The 16,344-nt window shown below is 42.9% G+C and overlaps 3 long non-coding RNA genes across 3 annotated transcripts; all 3 read left to right on the top strand.

Annotated features, from left to right (window-relative positions):
* On the top strand, positions 1–1,207 carry LOC309696685. Its single transcript, XR_014273589.1, has 2 exons — positions 1–246; positions 677–1,207. It is a non-coding gene; the product is annotated as an uncharacterized lncRNA (long non-coding RNA).
* A 6,149-nt stretch (positions 1,208–7,356) lies between these two features.
* LOC309696479 lies at positions 7,357–8,548 on the top strand. The gene is made up of 2 exons (XR_014273507.1): positions 7,357–7,587; positions 8,018–8,548. It is a non-coding gene; the product is annotated as an uncharacterized lncRNA (long non-coding RNA).
* A 5,989-nt stretch (positions 8,549–14,537) lies between these two features.
* Positions 14,538–15,744, top strand: LOC309696384. The gene is made up of 2 exons (XR_014273450.1): positions 14,538–14,783; positions 15,214–15,744. It is a non-coding gene; the product is annotated as an uncharacterized lncRNA (long non-coding RNA).
* The last annotated feature ends 600 nt before the right edge of the window (positions 15,745–16,344 follow it).

Consider the following 16,344-nt stretch of genomic DNA (forward strand, 5'->3'; position numbering starts at 1 on the left):
TGTGAGGGCGTCATTTCTACGGCTCAGTTATTACTCATGTTAGTGGGGCTTTGCCTTTGTTTAAATTGTCACTCTTTACTGGCCTGTTGGACTTTTTCTTATTATTTCACAGGTGCCTCTCGTCGTGTCCCACACTGGTGAGTCTGAATCTGTCAGGAAATCCGTCTGTTACATCAGTGGGACTTCACAACATCCTGGCGTCTGTCAGAGAGGCCCGTCGACCACTGACACTTCTAAACCTCGAAGGTATGTCTGAACTTGGAGATACTCCATGGAGTTCCTTTTTTTTTCTAAAGCTATTCTTAGATTCACCGTTTCACACTAATTCACAATTTGGATTTCTTTGATGTTTTTATCACCTGTGCAAAGTTGTACTTGGCAACAGTTTCTTTCTTGCTATCAGTGCGTTTCCTTTTGACGCATTTCTAAGTTTGAACATTTAGTATGTATGCACAGAGGTGTTACATGATGATTACACACACAGACATTACAATATAGAAGTGTGGTTTAAAGATTTAAAAAAAAGATTAGCTGTGAATTAATTTTCCATTTTATGGAGCAGAAAACATTGCTGAATGCTAGCTAACAGGCTACATTTGGATGTCAAATATTTATAGGGGGGAAAATGGAAATTATGGATATGAAATAAAATGATTCTTTGTTGCTTAACCTGCAGGTTGTCAGGTCTCTGGCCCCTGGGAGAGTCAAGACCTGGACAGTTTGTCAGAGCTGGTCCAGGATATCCGTCTTTGCTCTCAGACCCTCAACAAGCTGGACCGACAGACCTTGAAGCAGAGCTGGGACAGGACTCAGTCACACGGACACTTTCTCGACCGAAACTCCAAGTGCCTCCTCTCTGCCACCTCTACTTGAGGGTGGCAGGTGTGTTCATAATAAATAATTAATAATGAATTATTAATTTCCTAATAATTCATAATAAAAGTGGTCATTTTTATAAACATTTTGTTTAATGAGGCTACACCAAAAAGAAACAAGATAAAAACAAAATAAAGTGACATGGCGTCCACCGACAGTCTGTGGATAGCTTGTGTTTTATGCATTTTTGTCTGCCTTATTTATACATGTAAAGCTCTGTATCTGTATAAAGAGTTTGTGTTAGTGTGTGAGAGGTTTTGTGTCACAATGGTCCTGTTTTGTAGGATTTGATTTAAAAAAACAAACATAATTAAAGTAACCAACGATGCTATACGTTGACATCGTTCTTTCACTGTAAGACAAAGCAGGCTATGGTGAATAATCACAGCGATTTTCAGCTCTGAAGAAATCTATCTAGGAGCTATGACAGTGTAAAGACACCCTGCAATTTTAAATGTGTGGCGACATTTGAATGAGGCGCGTACCAGTAGAGGGAGCCAACGCACCACGAATGGTACACAGCCACAGATGCGCTTTGTGCAATGTATTTGTGACATGCAGGAGTGTCCGCAAAGAAATGTGGATAAGTTGTAAATCAAAAGCTAAAGAGCTCATTCTTGCACTGTCTTGATCAGAACACACGTGGGAATGTTCAAGTGTTGAGAATTTGTAATTATAAAGTGAATTAGGGAACGATATTAGATACTGCCACTGGCTAGATTTCAACCTGGGTCTCTCGCTCCCAAAGCGCGTTCTCTACGCCGCGGCCTGCCCTATAATATATTTCAAGCGTTTACCACAACTGAGAGGTGAAAACTGCCGTTTCTTCGTCTTACAAAATGTTCTGTAACTCCAAAAGTACACGGACTGTCGACATCATTCTTTCACTGTAACAATCAGCAGGCTTTAATAAAAAAGGAAAAAAAAAATCAAGGCGGTTTTCAGGTCTCTAAAGAAAAATACATCTAGGAGATATGAGGAGTTGAAAACGCCTCTGTTACAGAATTTCAGCTGTCATTTTCACTCAAGTCTCCATAGACTTTGAATGTGGACATTTTTTAACTGTGTTGCTTCGAGGCCATTTGCGAGAAAACGGCAACTCCTACAATAATGACAGTGCCATTTTGTTAAAGGCAAGAAAAATACCTACATTTTGATGTATAATTTGTGTTAATGAAGGCAAAATTGAGCGTTTGTTCGGACATGAAGAAGAGATTGAGAAAGCGACAATGCATGGTGTGTTTGGCGTCCATAGCAACCATAACAACCAATATTGATTGATGGAAGAGATTTTGAGACAGGGGTAAAAAAAAAAAAAAAAAAAAAGGCAGAGAGAGCCCATTCTGTAGGCTCGCCTGTAGGCTTCTAGCAAGCGTAGCAAGTGAATTTCAGAGCCAGGGATTTTTTTTTTTTTTTTTTTTTTTTTTTGTGTCCCCAGCATATGGTCCGCATGGGATTCGAACCACTGCCCTCTGTCCTCAATCTCTGCCATAGGGCCTGTCACGTTCCCATGAGCCACTCGGCGGCCCGGAATGACAGGGCAAAAGTGCTATATTTAAAGTGCACACCTGCGCAGCCGCACCCCAATTTTCGGCTCTTTTTCATTAGCTGGACACCAGGCCTTATCTAGTCAGCCGTTCCAACCACATCCCTGCCAATGTGTGCCTACGTCAAGCCGCATACAAGTGTAACGCTCACAATTTTCTGCTATCACTCTAAGGCAACTTAAGTGTTAGTGACGTCACACCTATGCGCCACTGCCCTCTGTGGAGAATGGGAGAAATGTGCTTGCACCTCAACCTATGGACTCAGACGGACATTCAATCATCATCTTCCTCACTCAAGGTAACCTTATGGCTTGTAGGAACACTGCACGTGTCTGATAAGACTGTAGCCGTTCAACCGGCCCTCGTAAGGTTGCTGAAGACAGTGAACACCGTGGAATTCTCAGTATCACTGTGGCCCTGGGTTTTTCCACTGTCCTGCTAAGTGCTTATGTAATTGTAACCAACATAGGAGAGAGACGTAACATCGTGGAAGAGACATAAAGTGAGTAAAAACGATCTAAATGCATTTAGAATATATTTAGAACTACAAATTACACTTTTCTTAGCAATTATTGTTTTTTATGTCAAGCTTCAAGCTAGCTTCTTTATTGGGGCTTGGGACCAGCAAAAGTGACCCGAAATTTGGTCTTTAAGTCTGGTCATTAGCATGTCTGGACCCAAACTACACTGCAGGTCCCAAAGTCAAATGATCACTGAGAGTTAAAAATCTGTCTGAAGTTAGAAGTTAGCAGAGAGTTAGCTCACTAGTTTCCGTCTAAATATAATATACCAGGTTCTGACTGAGGGATTTCTAAAACAAATTAAAAGGCACAGCTCTGCTATCACTTCTGACATACATGAAGACAGGAAAGTAAGCAGCAGTGATGTTTGTAGGGTTACTGAAGTTTGGCTTGCTGGTATATAGTGATGTGCTATGTGACTAGCGAAACAGCTATGTTAGCATAACATTAACACAGTGATGAAGGGGAACTTTTTTCCACTGGATAAGAATTAAGGTGAGGGTTCCCGATGGTTAGGGACAAATGCAGTGGCATGGCAGGATGCTGTAAACGGACCAAACTTCAGTCAAGAGAACAACTGAGATAATCCATCCACATACAGGTTAGTCATTAATGTGCTGCTGCATTGCCTGGGCTGTAGTTACATGGTAAGGTTTTAAAAACTGAGCTTTAAAATGAATAGTTGTAATAAAAACTGAGAGAGGCCGACAGTGATCACTTACTTTTTGTAAGGGGCTTGTTGAGATTAAATAGAACAAGTTACAAAGCATTAAAACATGTTAAAAACACAACAGCCTTATTAAACGCAGAGTAGTTTGGGCCCAGAAGTAGGATTGATCACGTCATCACTTAAAGACCGGATAGACACATGGTGGAGTTACTTTGTTGTGTTTGTGTGTGTTTTTAAGTAGTTTTAAACTTTGTGATCCACAACAGGTAACAGTAAAAGATGAACATTTTTAAGCATAATGCTGTTACCAAACTACATTAATGGCCCAAAAACAGACCATAGAAAAAACCGTGGCTATGTGAAAAAAAATGATGACAACTAGTCCTAATTCAGGCTAATTGTTTTTTTGTTTTTTTGTTTTGTTTTTTTCCGACATCCCTCCACACACACAGGCTGTGCTGGCTCACAGAAAGAGTGGGTCATCAACATTATCAGGCAGCTGGTGTTCATAGCAAGCCTCACCAGACAGCTTCAGTCCATATCGGATGTACAGGATGGAGTTAAGGCTCTGCAAGGACATCTGATTTGTAAGTTTGCTTTTTACCACACTCATCTGGGCCAAGAGTAGAGGAAACTGCCTTATCTTCTGCAGCTGGAATTCAAAACAAGTATTTGAACTCGGACACGGCCTGCAGATTAGACTGGGTTTGTTTGGTTTTTCTTTTTTGTGCTTTTCCCACTTTTCTAGCTTGTTGTGCCCTTTTTCTTTCAGGATCTGCAGTTTCCTCCCTGTCCAGTAGAGGCCTCTCTCAGAGAAAGAACAGCTTGGGGATGCAGATGATGACGATTGGAGATCAGACACACCGCCCCCACCTCTCCTTATCCATGCTTAGGTCAGAAGTGGAATGCTCTTTTGCTGTTTGTTAGTTACGGATGGAGTAACACTAACTAAGGAAATACACACAACACAGTGATTGTGAATAAGTCACTCCAAGTGTGAAAAGGTGATAGTCAGAGTGAGACTACACATGAATTATTCAGGAAATGCACACTCAGTGAGAGAATAACTATAATTCAGTGTCACTAGGGGATATAACTTGAAGATGATGTGTCTTCATTTCTGATTCATTTTGAACAGTGATGAATGTGGAAGTAAATGAGCGCGAGCTGATCAAAACGGGCGAGCTGTTTTTACATATTTCTGCAGCCTGGATGCCGTGGGCTTTGTCCAGGAGTAAAAGATGACATCGCCCATTTCGGATCTTATATATAGTTATACCTTGGTGTTTTGTAGCATCACCTGACAAACTTTTACTTTCCTGATGTTTAGACTTTCTGATCCCTCCACAGACTCTGCTTTGTCTTTCTACAAAGAGTTGACGACATTAAATACAGATGTTTTAACAGTGCTTGAATGTTTTATTTTGTTTACTCTAGCCTCCAACTCAAACTTTGGTTGCTCCTATGCCCACGTCACTTCCTCCACCAATCAGAATGAGGGTCCGGGTTCAGGAAGACGTCTTCCTGATCCCAGTTCCACAAAGGTCGGTGAAAAGTTTTAAGTTTGAGCAGTACATAAAAATAAATCCCAATCTGATTGGTATAGTGTTTTTTTGTTGTTGTTGTTGTTGTTGTTGTTTTTAATTTCTGTTTAATCACCGGTCATTGCTCTGCATCCCAGTGAGGCCAACTCCTGCTCTGTGTCGTGGCTGTGTGAGCAGGCAGCTCAGCGTTACTACCAGAAATGTGGCCTCCTGCCTCGTCTCTCTCTGCAGAAAGAAGGCGCTCTGCTCTCCCCGCAGGACCAGCTACTGGCCGTCCTGCACACAAATGAAGAGGTGAGGTGACACTGAGGAGAGCCAGAAGTGACCATACTTGGACCACAGACAATTTAAAAGATGCTGAAGACTACCATGATTGGTTGATGAAGTCTGATCACGAGTGTTTAAGACAAATGTTGTCACCGTTGCTATCTTGGATTTTAAAAAAAAAAACAACCCACAGTGACAAGAGGACGGCTATGACTGTGAAACAGCTTGCATGTCAGCCAGTGAGCATACTCCTTTTCTTAGGCAAAGTATGGCCCAAATTCATAAAATAGACTTTCTCATAGACACAGAGGTCTTTTCATTAAATCACTGATAGAAGGAATGGAGGTTCTAGGTCCTTCCACAATGACTTCATCTTTCTTACCCAGATGAGGCGTGCAGGTTTTAGACTGTATGATTCTGGTAAGAAGGTGAAGGGCTGATTATGTTAACAAGCTGCCTGAGAAACTACAATCTGAGAAACTGTAAAGATTAGAACCATTTCTATTACCAGACTGGATGCTGACTTGCTTTTGGAGCCAGCTTCCAGAAGACACTGAAGGAATCACAGTTTTTGGGATTGAATCCTTGGCTTCACTTTCCCGCACCAGTGCAGGATAACTGATGGGTTTGTGTTGCGGGTTCTGGCTGACGTTTGCTCGTGGGGATCTCCCTCCTCTCCCTGAGCGATACAAGAAGGCCTGTCAAAGTCTAGCAGTGGGTGAGCAACACAGAGGAAATGCATTATAAAACGGACACATGTGCATTCTTGTATTCTGTTATGAAGTACCATCTCTTTCTACCTGTAGATGAGAACAAGCGTGTCTCCCGGCTATGTGAGGTTCGGGACCGGGGTTCCTCCGTGTCAGGACTCCAAGTGTCTCGGTTTGGCCGCCTCTTCCCTCAGCCCGCTCCTCCGTGCCCTAAAACTTCAGGCCAGCCTCACGGAGCTGCGAATTTCTGGAAACCGTATGTCTGACGACCTTCTCCCTGAGCTGATTGCCACAACGCTCACCATGCCTCGTCTGCAGCTGCTGGACATTTCTGCCAACTGCATTACAGGGGACGGCCTGGAGAAGGCTGTAAATGCTTTAAAGGGACAGAGTGCACCTGCATTCCCGGTAAGGGCCTCAGCTAGCCAATAGTGGCAGCTCCAGGTTTACCATCTAACCTGTATTTAAGTACCTCTGGTCTTAATAACTACCTTAGATCTTAATAACAAGCTAACCTGATTCATATCAATGATATCTGTCAGAGAGAATTGGCTCTCGTGATCATTTGCTTTTTCTGCTCGTTTCCACTCAAAGTGCCTGGAGGAGCTGGACCTCAGTATGAACCCACTGGGGGACGGCGTGTCTGAGTCTCTGTCCTGTCTGCTGTCCTGCTGCCCTGTGCTAGCCAAGCGGTCTCTGCAGGTCTCACTGCTCATTTCCTTCAGCAGCATCGACTGCTGCTAGCCAGCGCGCTCACAGGTGACTCTCTAACAAGCAGCTGACTGAAGCCTTAAGCTTCACTGAACTCCCACCCATAAGCAAAACTGCAACTAACTTTACATCTTCTGAACGTTCAGGCACAGGCCATTTGAAAGCAGTGTGCCTGTCCCTCAATCCCCTGGGCTCCACCGACTTTGAGCTGGTGTTAAAGACTCTGCCCCTCCACTGCCTCACACACGTGGACCTGTCAGCTGTCTGCAGAGGGCCTGCTGATTACCCGGCACTGGAACACCTCGCCAAAGTCCTGTCACAGGTGTGCACGCAAAAATCATGCAATGTCATTTATTGTCGAAAGATATAATTGTGCAATCAGGTTAAGACTTTTGTGTTTTTGCAGGACGAGTGCTCTCTGACCCACCTCAGCCTGGCTGCAAATGGGCTGACAGACAGCAGTGTAGCTACCTTGGCGAGGTGTGTGTGTGTGTGTGTGAGGGCGTCATTTCTACGGCTCAGTTATTACTCATGTTAGTGGGGCTTTGCCTTTGTTTAAATTGTCACTCTTTACTGGCCTGTTGGACTTTTTCTTATTATTTCACAGGTGCCTCTCGTCGTGTCCCACACTGGTGAGTCTGAATCTGTCAGGAAATCCGTCTGTTACATCAGTGGGACTTCACAACATCCTGGCGTCTGTCAGAGAGGCCCGTCGACCACTGACACTTCTAAACCTCGAAGGTATGTCTGAACTTGGAGATACTCCATGGAGTTCCTTTTTTTTTCTAAAGCTATTCTTAGATTCACCGTTTCACACTAATTCACAATTTGGATTTCTTTGATGTTTTTATCACCTGTGCAAAGTTGTACTTGGCAACAGTTTCTTTCTTGCTATCAGTGCGTTTCCTTTTGACGCATTTCTAAGTTTGAACATTTAGTATGTATGCACAGAGGTGTTACATGATGATTACACACACAGACATTACAATATAGAAGTGTGGTTTAAAGATTTAAAAAAAAGATTAGCTGTGAATTAATTTTCCATTTTATGGAGCAGAAAACATTGCTGAATGCTAGCTAACAGGCTACATTTGGATGTCAAATATTTATAGGGGGGAAAATGGAAATTATGGATATGAAATAAAATGATTCTTTGTTGCTTAACCTGCAGGTTGTCAGGTCTCTGGCCCCTGGGAGAGTCAAGACCTGGACAGTTTGTCAGAGCTGGTCCAGGATATCCGTCTTTGCTCTCAGACCCTCAACAAGCTGGACCGACAGACCTTGAAGCAGAGCTGGGACAGGACTCAGTCACACGGACACTTTCTCGACCGAAACTCCAAGTGCCTCCTCTCTGCCACCTCTACTTGAGGGTGGCAGGTGTGTTCATAATAAATAATTAATAATGAATTATTAATTTCCTAATAATTCATAATAAAAGTGGTCATTTTTATAAACATTTTGTTTAATGAGGCTACACCAAAAAGAAACAAGATAAAAACAAAATAAAGTGACATGGCGTCCACCGACAGTCTGTGGATAGCTTGTGTTTTATGCATTTTTGTCTGCCTTATTTATACATGTAAAGCTCTGTATCTGTATAAAGAGTTTGTGTTAGTGTGTGAGAGGTTTTGTGTCACAATGGTCCTGTTTTGTAGGATTTGATTTAAAAAAACAAACATAATTAAAGTAACCAACGATGCTATACGTTGACATCGTTCTTTCACTGTAAGACAAAGCAGGCTATGGTGAATAATCACAGCGATTTTCAGCTCTGAAGAAATCTATCTAGGAGCTATGACAGTGTAAAGACACCCTGCAATTTTAAATGTGTGGCGACATTTGAATGAGGCGCGTACCAGTAGAGGGAGCCAACGCACCACGAATGGTACACAGCCACAGATGCGCTTTGTGCAATGTATTTGTGACATGCAGGAGTGTCCGCAAAGAAATGTGGATAAGTTGTAAATCAAAAGCTAAAGAGCTCATTCTTACACTGTTTTGATCAGAACACACGTGGGAATGTTCAAGTGTTGAGAATTTGTAATTATAAAGTGAATTAGGGAACGATATTAGATACTGCCACTGGCTAGATTTCAACCTGGGTCTCTCGCTCCCAAAGCGCGTTCTCTACGCCGCGGCCTGCCCTATAATATATTTCAAGCGTTTACCACAACTGAGAGGTGAAAACTGCCGTTTCTTCGTCTTACAAAATGTTCTGTAACTCCAAAAGTACACGGACTGTCGACATCATTCTTTCACTGTAACAATCAGCAGGCTTTAATAAAAAAGGGAAAAAAAATCAAGGCGGTTTTCAGGTCTCTAAAGAAAAATACATCTAGGAGATATGAGGAGTTGAAAACGCCTCTGTTACAGAATTTCAGCTGTCATTTTCACTCAAGTCTCCATAGACTTTGAATGTGGACATTTTTTAACTGTGTTGCTTCGAGGCCATTTGCGAGAAAACGGCAACTCCTACAATAATGACAGTGCCATTTTGTTAAAGGCAAGAAAAATACCTACATTTTGATGTATAATTTGTGTTAATGAAGGCAAAATTGAGCGTTTGTTCGGACATGAAGAAGAGATTGAGAAAGCGACAATGCATGGTGTGTTTGGCGTCCATAGCAACCATAACAACCAATATTGATTGATGGAAGAGATTTTGAGACAGGGGTAAAAAAAAAAAAAAAAAAAAGGCAGAGAGAGCCCATTCTGTAGGCTCGCCTGTAGGCTTCTAGCAAGCGTAGCAAGTGAATTTCAGAGCCAGGGATTTTTTTTTTTTTTTTTTTTTTTTTTGTGTCCCCAGCATATGGTCCGCATGGGATTCGAACCACTGCCCTCTGTCCTCAATCTCTGCCATAGGGCCTGTCACGTTCCCATGAGCCACTCGGCGGCCCGGAATGACAGGGCAAAAGTGCTATATTTAAAGTGCACACCTGCGCAGCCGCACCCCAATTTTCGGCTCTTTTTCATTAGCTGGACACCAGGCCTTATCTAGTCAGCCGTTCCAACCACATCCCTGCCAATGTGTGCCTACGTCAAGCCGCATACAAGTGTAACGCTCACAATTTTCTGCTATCACTCTAAGGCAACTTAAGTGTTAGTGACGTCACACCTATGCGCCACTGCCCTCTGTGGAGAATGGGAGAAATGTGCTTGCACCTCAACCTATGGACTCAGACGGACATTCAATCATCATCTTCCTCACTCAAGGTAACCTTATGGCTTGTAGGAACACTGCACGTGTATGATAAGACTGTAGCCGTTCAACCGGCCCTCGTAAGGTTGCTGAAGACAGTGAACACCGTGGAATTCTCAGTATCACTGTGGCCCTGGGTTTTTCCACTGTCCTGCTAAGTGCTTATGTAATTGTAACCAACATAGGAGAGAGACGTAACATCGTGGAAGAGACATAAAGTGAGTAAAAACGATCTAAATGCATTTAGAATATATTTAGAACTACAAATTACACTTTTCTTAGCAATTATTGTTTTTTATGTCAAGCTTCAAGCTAGCTTCTTTATTGGGGCTTGGGACCAGCAAAAGTGACCCGAAATTTGGTCTTTAAGTCTGGTCATTAGCATGTCTGGACCCAAACTACACTGCAGGTCCCAAAGTCAAATGATCACTGAGAGTTAAAAATCTGTCTGAAGTTAGAAGTTAGCAGAGAGTTAGCTCACTAGTTTCCGTCTAAATATAATATACCAGGTTCTGACTGAGGGATTTCTAAAACAAATTAAAAGGCACAGCTCTGCTATCACTTCTGACATACATGAAGACAGGAAAGTAAGCAGCAGTGATGTTTGTAGGGTTACTGAAGTTTGGCTTGCTGGTATATAGTGATGTGCTATGTGACTAGCGAAACAGCTATGTTAGCATAACATTAACACAGTGATGAAGGGGAACTTTTTTCCACTGGATAAGAATTAAGGTGAGGGTTCCCGATGGTTAGGGACAAATGCAGTGGCATGGCAGGATGCTGTAAACGGACCAAACTTCAGTCAAGAGAACAACTGAGATAATCCATCCACATACAGGTTAGTCATTAATGTGCTGCTGCATTGCCTGGGCTGTAGTTACATGGTAAGGTTTTAAAAACTGAGCTTTAAAATGAATAGTTGTAATAAAAACTGAGAGAGGCCGACAGTGATCACTTACTTTTTGTAAGGGGCTTGTTGAGATTAAATAGAACAAGTTACAAAGCATTAAAACATGTTAAAAACACAACAGCCTTATTAAACGCAGAGTAGTTTGGGCCCAGAAGTAGGATTGATCACGTCATCACTTAAAGACCGGATAGACACATGGTGGAGTTACTTTGTTGTGTTTGTGTGTGTTTTTAAGTAGTTTTAAACTTTGTGATCCACAACAGGTAACAGTAAAAGATGAACATTTTTAAGCATAATGCTGTTACCAAACTACATTAATGGCCCAAAAACAGACCATAGAAAAAACCGTGGCTATGTGAAAAAAAATGATGACAACTAGTCCTAATTCAGGCTAATTGTTTTTTTGTTTTTTTGTTTTGTTTTTTTCCCGACATCCCTCCACACACACAGGCTGTGCTGGCTCACAGAAAGAGTGGGTCATCAACATTATCAGGCAGCTGGTGTTCATAGCAAGCCTCACCAGACAGCTTCAGTCCATATCGGATGTACAGGATGGAGTTAAGGCTCTGCAAGGACATCTGATTTGTAAGTTTGCTTTTTACCACACTCATCTGGGCCAAGAGTAGAGGAAACTGCCTTATCTTCTGCAGCTGGAATTCAAAACAAGTATTTGAACTCGGACACGGCCTGCAGATTAGACTGGGTTTGTTTGGTTTTTCTTTTTCGTGCTTTTCCCACTTTTCTAGCTTGTTGTGCCCTTTTTCTTTCAGGATCTGCAGTTTCCTCCCTGTCCAGTAGAGGCCTCTCTCAGAGAAAGAACAGCTTGGGGATGCAGATGATGACGATTGGAGATCAGACACACCGCCCCCACCTCTCCTTATCCATGCTTAGGTCAGAAGTGGAATGCTCTTTTGCTGTTTGTTAGTTACGGATGGAGTAACACTAACTAAGGAAATACACACAACACAGTGATTGTGAATAAGTCACTCCAAGTGTGAAAAGGTGATAGTCAGAGTGAGACTACACATGAATTATTCAGGAAATGCACACTCAGTGAGAGAATAACTATAATTCAGTGTCACTAGGGGATATAACTTGAAGATGATGTGTCTTCATTTCTGATTCATTTTGAACAGTGATGAATGTGGAAGTAAATGAGCGCGAGCTGATCAAAACGGGCGAGCTGTTTTTACATATTTCTGCAGCCTGGATGCCGTGGGCTTTGTCCAGGAGTAAAAGATGACATCGCCCATTTCGGATCTTATATATAGTTATACCTTGGTGTTTTGTAGCATCACCTGACAAACTTTTACTTTCCTGATGTTTAGACTTTCTGATCCCTCCACAGACTCTGCTTTGTCTTTCTACAAAGAGTTGACGACATTAAATACAGATGTTTTAACAGTGCTTGAATGTTTTATTTTGTTTACTCTAGCCTCCAACTCAAACTTTGGTTGCTCCTATGCCCACGTCACTTCCTCCACCAATCAGAATGAGGGTCCGGGTTCAGGAAGACGTCTTCCTGATCCCAGTTCCACAAAGGTCGGTGAAAAGTTTTAAGTTTGAGCAGTACATAAAAATAAATCCCAATCTGATTGGTATAGTGTTTTTTTGTTGTTGTTGTTGTTTTGTTTTTAATTTCTGTTTAATCGCCGGTCATTGCTCTGCATCCCAGTGAGGCCAACTCCTGCTCTGTGTCGTGGCTGTGTGAGCAGGCAGCTCAGCGTTACTACCAGAAATGTGGCCTCCTGCCTCGTCTCTCTCTGCAGAAAGAAGGCGCTCTGCTCTCCCCGCAGGACCAGCTACTGGCCGTCCTGCACACAAATGAAGAGGTGAGGTTGGATTTAAAAAAAAAAAAAACCCACAGTGACAAGAGGACAGCTATGACTGTGAAACAGCTTGCATGTCAGCCAGTGAGCATACTCCTTTTCTTAGGCAAAGTATGGCCAAAATTCATAAAATAGACTTTCTCATAGACACAGAGGTCTTTTCATTAAATCACTGATAGAAGGAATGGAGGTTCTAGGTCCTTCCACAATGACTTCATCTTTCTTACCCAGATGAGGCGTGCAGGTTTTAGACTGTATGATTCTGGTAAGAAGGTGAAGGGCTGATTATGTTAACAAGCTGCCTGAGAAACTACAATCTGAGAAACTGTAAAGATTAGAACCATTTCTATTACCAGACTGGATGCTGACTTGCTTTTGGAGCCAGCTTCCAGAAGACACTGAAGGAATCACAGTTTTTGGGATTGAATCCTTGGCTTCACTTTCCCGCACCAGTGCAGGATAACTGATGGGTTTGTGTTGTGGGTTCTGGCTGACGTTTGCTCGTGGGGATCTCCCTCCTCTCCCTGAGCGATACAAGAAGGCCTGTCAAAGTCTAGCAGTGGGTGAGCAACACAGAGGAAATGCATTATAAAACGGACACATGTGCATTCTTGTATTCTGTTATGAAGTACCATCTCTTTCTACCTGTAGATGAGAACAAGCGTGTCTCCCGGCTATGTGAGGTTCGGGACCGGGGTTCCTCCGTGTCAGGACTCCAAATGTCTCGGTTTGGCCGCCTCTTCCCTCAGCCCGCTCCTCCGTGCCCTAAAACTTCAGGCCAGCCTCACGGAGCTGCGAATTTCTGGAAACCGTATGTATGACGACCTTCTCCCTGAGCTGATTGCCACAACGCTCACCATGCCTCGTCTGCAGCTGCTGGACATTTCTGCCAACTGCATTACAGGGGACGGCCTGGAGAAGGCTGTAAATGCTTTAAAGGGACAGAGTGCACCTGCATTCCCGGTAAGGGCCTCAGCTAGCCAATAGTGGCAGCTCCAGGTTTACCATCTAACCTGTATTTAAGTACCTCTGGTCTTAATAACTACCTTAGATCTTAATAACAAGCTAACCTGATTCATATCAATGATATCTGTCAGAGAGAATTGGCTCTCGTGATCATTTGCTTTTTCTGCTCGTTTCCACTCAAAGTGCCTGGAGGAGCTGGACCTCAGTATGAACCCACTGGGGGACGGCGTGTCTGAGTCTCTGTCCTGTCTGCTGTCCTGCTGCCCTGTGCTAGCCAAGCGGTCTCTGCAGGTCTCACTGCTCATTTCCTTCAGCAGCATCGACTGCTGCTAGCCAGCGCGCTCACAGGTGACTCTCTAACAAGCAGCTGACTGAAGTCTTAAGCTTCACTGAACTCCCACCCATAAGCAAAACTGCAACTAACTTTACATCTTCTGAACGTTCAGGCACAGGCCATTTGAAAGCAGTGTGCCTGTCCCTCAATCCCCTGGGCTCCACCGGCTTTGAGCTGGTGTTAAAGACTCTGCCCCTCCACTGCCTCCCACACGTGGACCTGTCAGCTGTCTGCAGAGGGCCTGCTGATTACCCGGCACTGGAACACCTCGCCAAAGTCCTGTCACAGGTGTGCACGCAAAAATCATGCAATGTCATTTATTGTCGAAAGATATAATTGTGCAATCAGGTTAAGACTTTTGTGTTTTTGCAGGACGAGTGCTCTCTGACCCACCTCAGCCTGGCTGCAAATGGGCTGACAGACAGCAGTGTAGCTACCTTGGCGAGGTGTGTGTGTGAGGGCGTCATTTCTACGGCTCAGTTATTACTCATGTTAGTGGGGCTTTGCCTTTGTTTAAATTGTCACTCTTTACTGGCCTGTTGGACTTTTTCTTATTATTTCACAGGTGCCTCTCGTCGTGTCCCACACTGGTGAGTCTGAATCTGTCAGGAAATCCGTCTGTTACATCAGTGGGACTTCACAACATCCTGGCGTCTGTCAGAGAGGCCCGTCGACCACTGACACTTCTAAACCTCGAAGGTATGTCTGAACTTGGAGATACTCCATGGAGTTCCTTTTTTTTTCTAAAGCTATTCTTAGATTCACCGTTTCACACTAATTCACAATTTGGATTTCTTTGATGTTTTTATCACCTGTGCAAAGTTGTACTTGGCAACAGTTTCTTTCTTGCTATCAGTGCGTTTCCTTTTGACGCATTTCTAAGTTTGAACATTTAGTATGTATGCACAGAGGTGTTACATGATGATTACACACACAGACATTACAATATAGAAGTGTGGTTTAAAGATTTAAAAAAAAGATTAGCTGTGAATTAATTTTCCATTTTATGGAGCAGAAAACATTGCTGAATGCTAGCTAACAGGCTACATTTGGATGTCAAATATTTATAGGGGGGAAAATGGAAATTATGGATATGAAATAAAATGATTCTTTGTTGCTTAACCTGCAGGTTGTCAGGTCTCTGGCCCCTGGGAGAGTCAAGACCTGGACAGTTTGTCAGAGCTGGTCCAGGATATCCGTCTTTGCTCTCAGACCCTCAACAAGCTGGACCGACAGACCTTGAAGCAGAGCTGGGACAGGACTCAGTCACACGGACACTTTCTCGACCGAAACTCCAAGTGCCTCCTCTCTGCCACCTCTACTTGAGGGTGGCAGGTGTGTTCATAATAAATAATTAATAATGAATTATTAATTTCCTAATAATTCATAATAAAAGTGGTCATTTTTATAAACATTTTGTTTAATGAGGCTACACCAAAAAGAAACAAGATAAAAACAAAATAAAGTGACATGGCGTCCACCGACAGTCTGTGGATAGCTTGTGTTTTATGCATTTTTGTCTGCCTTATTTATACATGTAAAGCTCTGTATCTGTATAAAGAGTTTGTGTTAGTGTGTGAGAGGTTTTGTGTCACAATGGTCCTGTTTTGTAGGATTTGATTTAAAAAAACAAACATAATTAAAGTAACCAACGATGCTATACGTTGACATCGTTCTTTCACTGTAAGACAAAGCAGGCTATGGTGAATAATCACAGCGATTTTCAGCTCTGAAGAAATCTATCTAGGAGCTATGACAGTGTAAAGACACCCTGCAATTTTAAATGTGTGGCGACATTTGAATGAGGCGCGTACCAGTAGAGGGAGCCAACGCACCACGAATGGTACACAGCCACAGATGCGCTTTGTGCAATGTATTTGTGACATGCAGGAGTGTCCGCAAAGAAATGTGGATAAGTTGTAAATCAAAAGCTAAAGAGCTCATTCTTGCACTGTTTTGATCAGAACACACGTGGGAATGTTCAAGTGTTGAGAATTTGTAATTATAAAGTGAATTAGGGAACGATATTAGATACTGCCACTGGCTAGATTTCAACCTGGGTCTCTCGCTCCCAAAGCGCGTTCTCTACGCCGCGGCCTGCCCTATAATATATTTCAAGCGTTTACCACAACTGAGAGGTGAAAACTGCCGTTTCTTCGTCTTACAAAATGTTCTGTAACTCCAAAAGTACACGGACTGTCGACATCATTCTTTCACTGTAACAATCAGCAGGCTTTAATAAAAAAGGAAAAAAAAAAAA

The sequence above is a fragment of the Aulonocara stuartgranti genome (genome assembly GCF_965226115.1).
Source record: "Aulonocara stuartgranti genome assembly, chromosome: 20".
In the NCBI taxonomy this organism is placed as follows: domain Eukaryota; kingdom Metazoa; phylum Chordata; class Actinopteri; order Cichliformes; family Cichlidae; genus Aulonocara; species Aulonocara stuartgranti.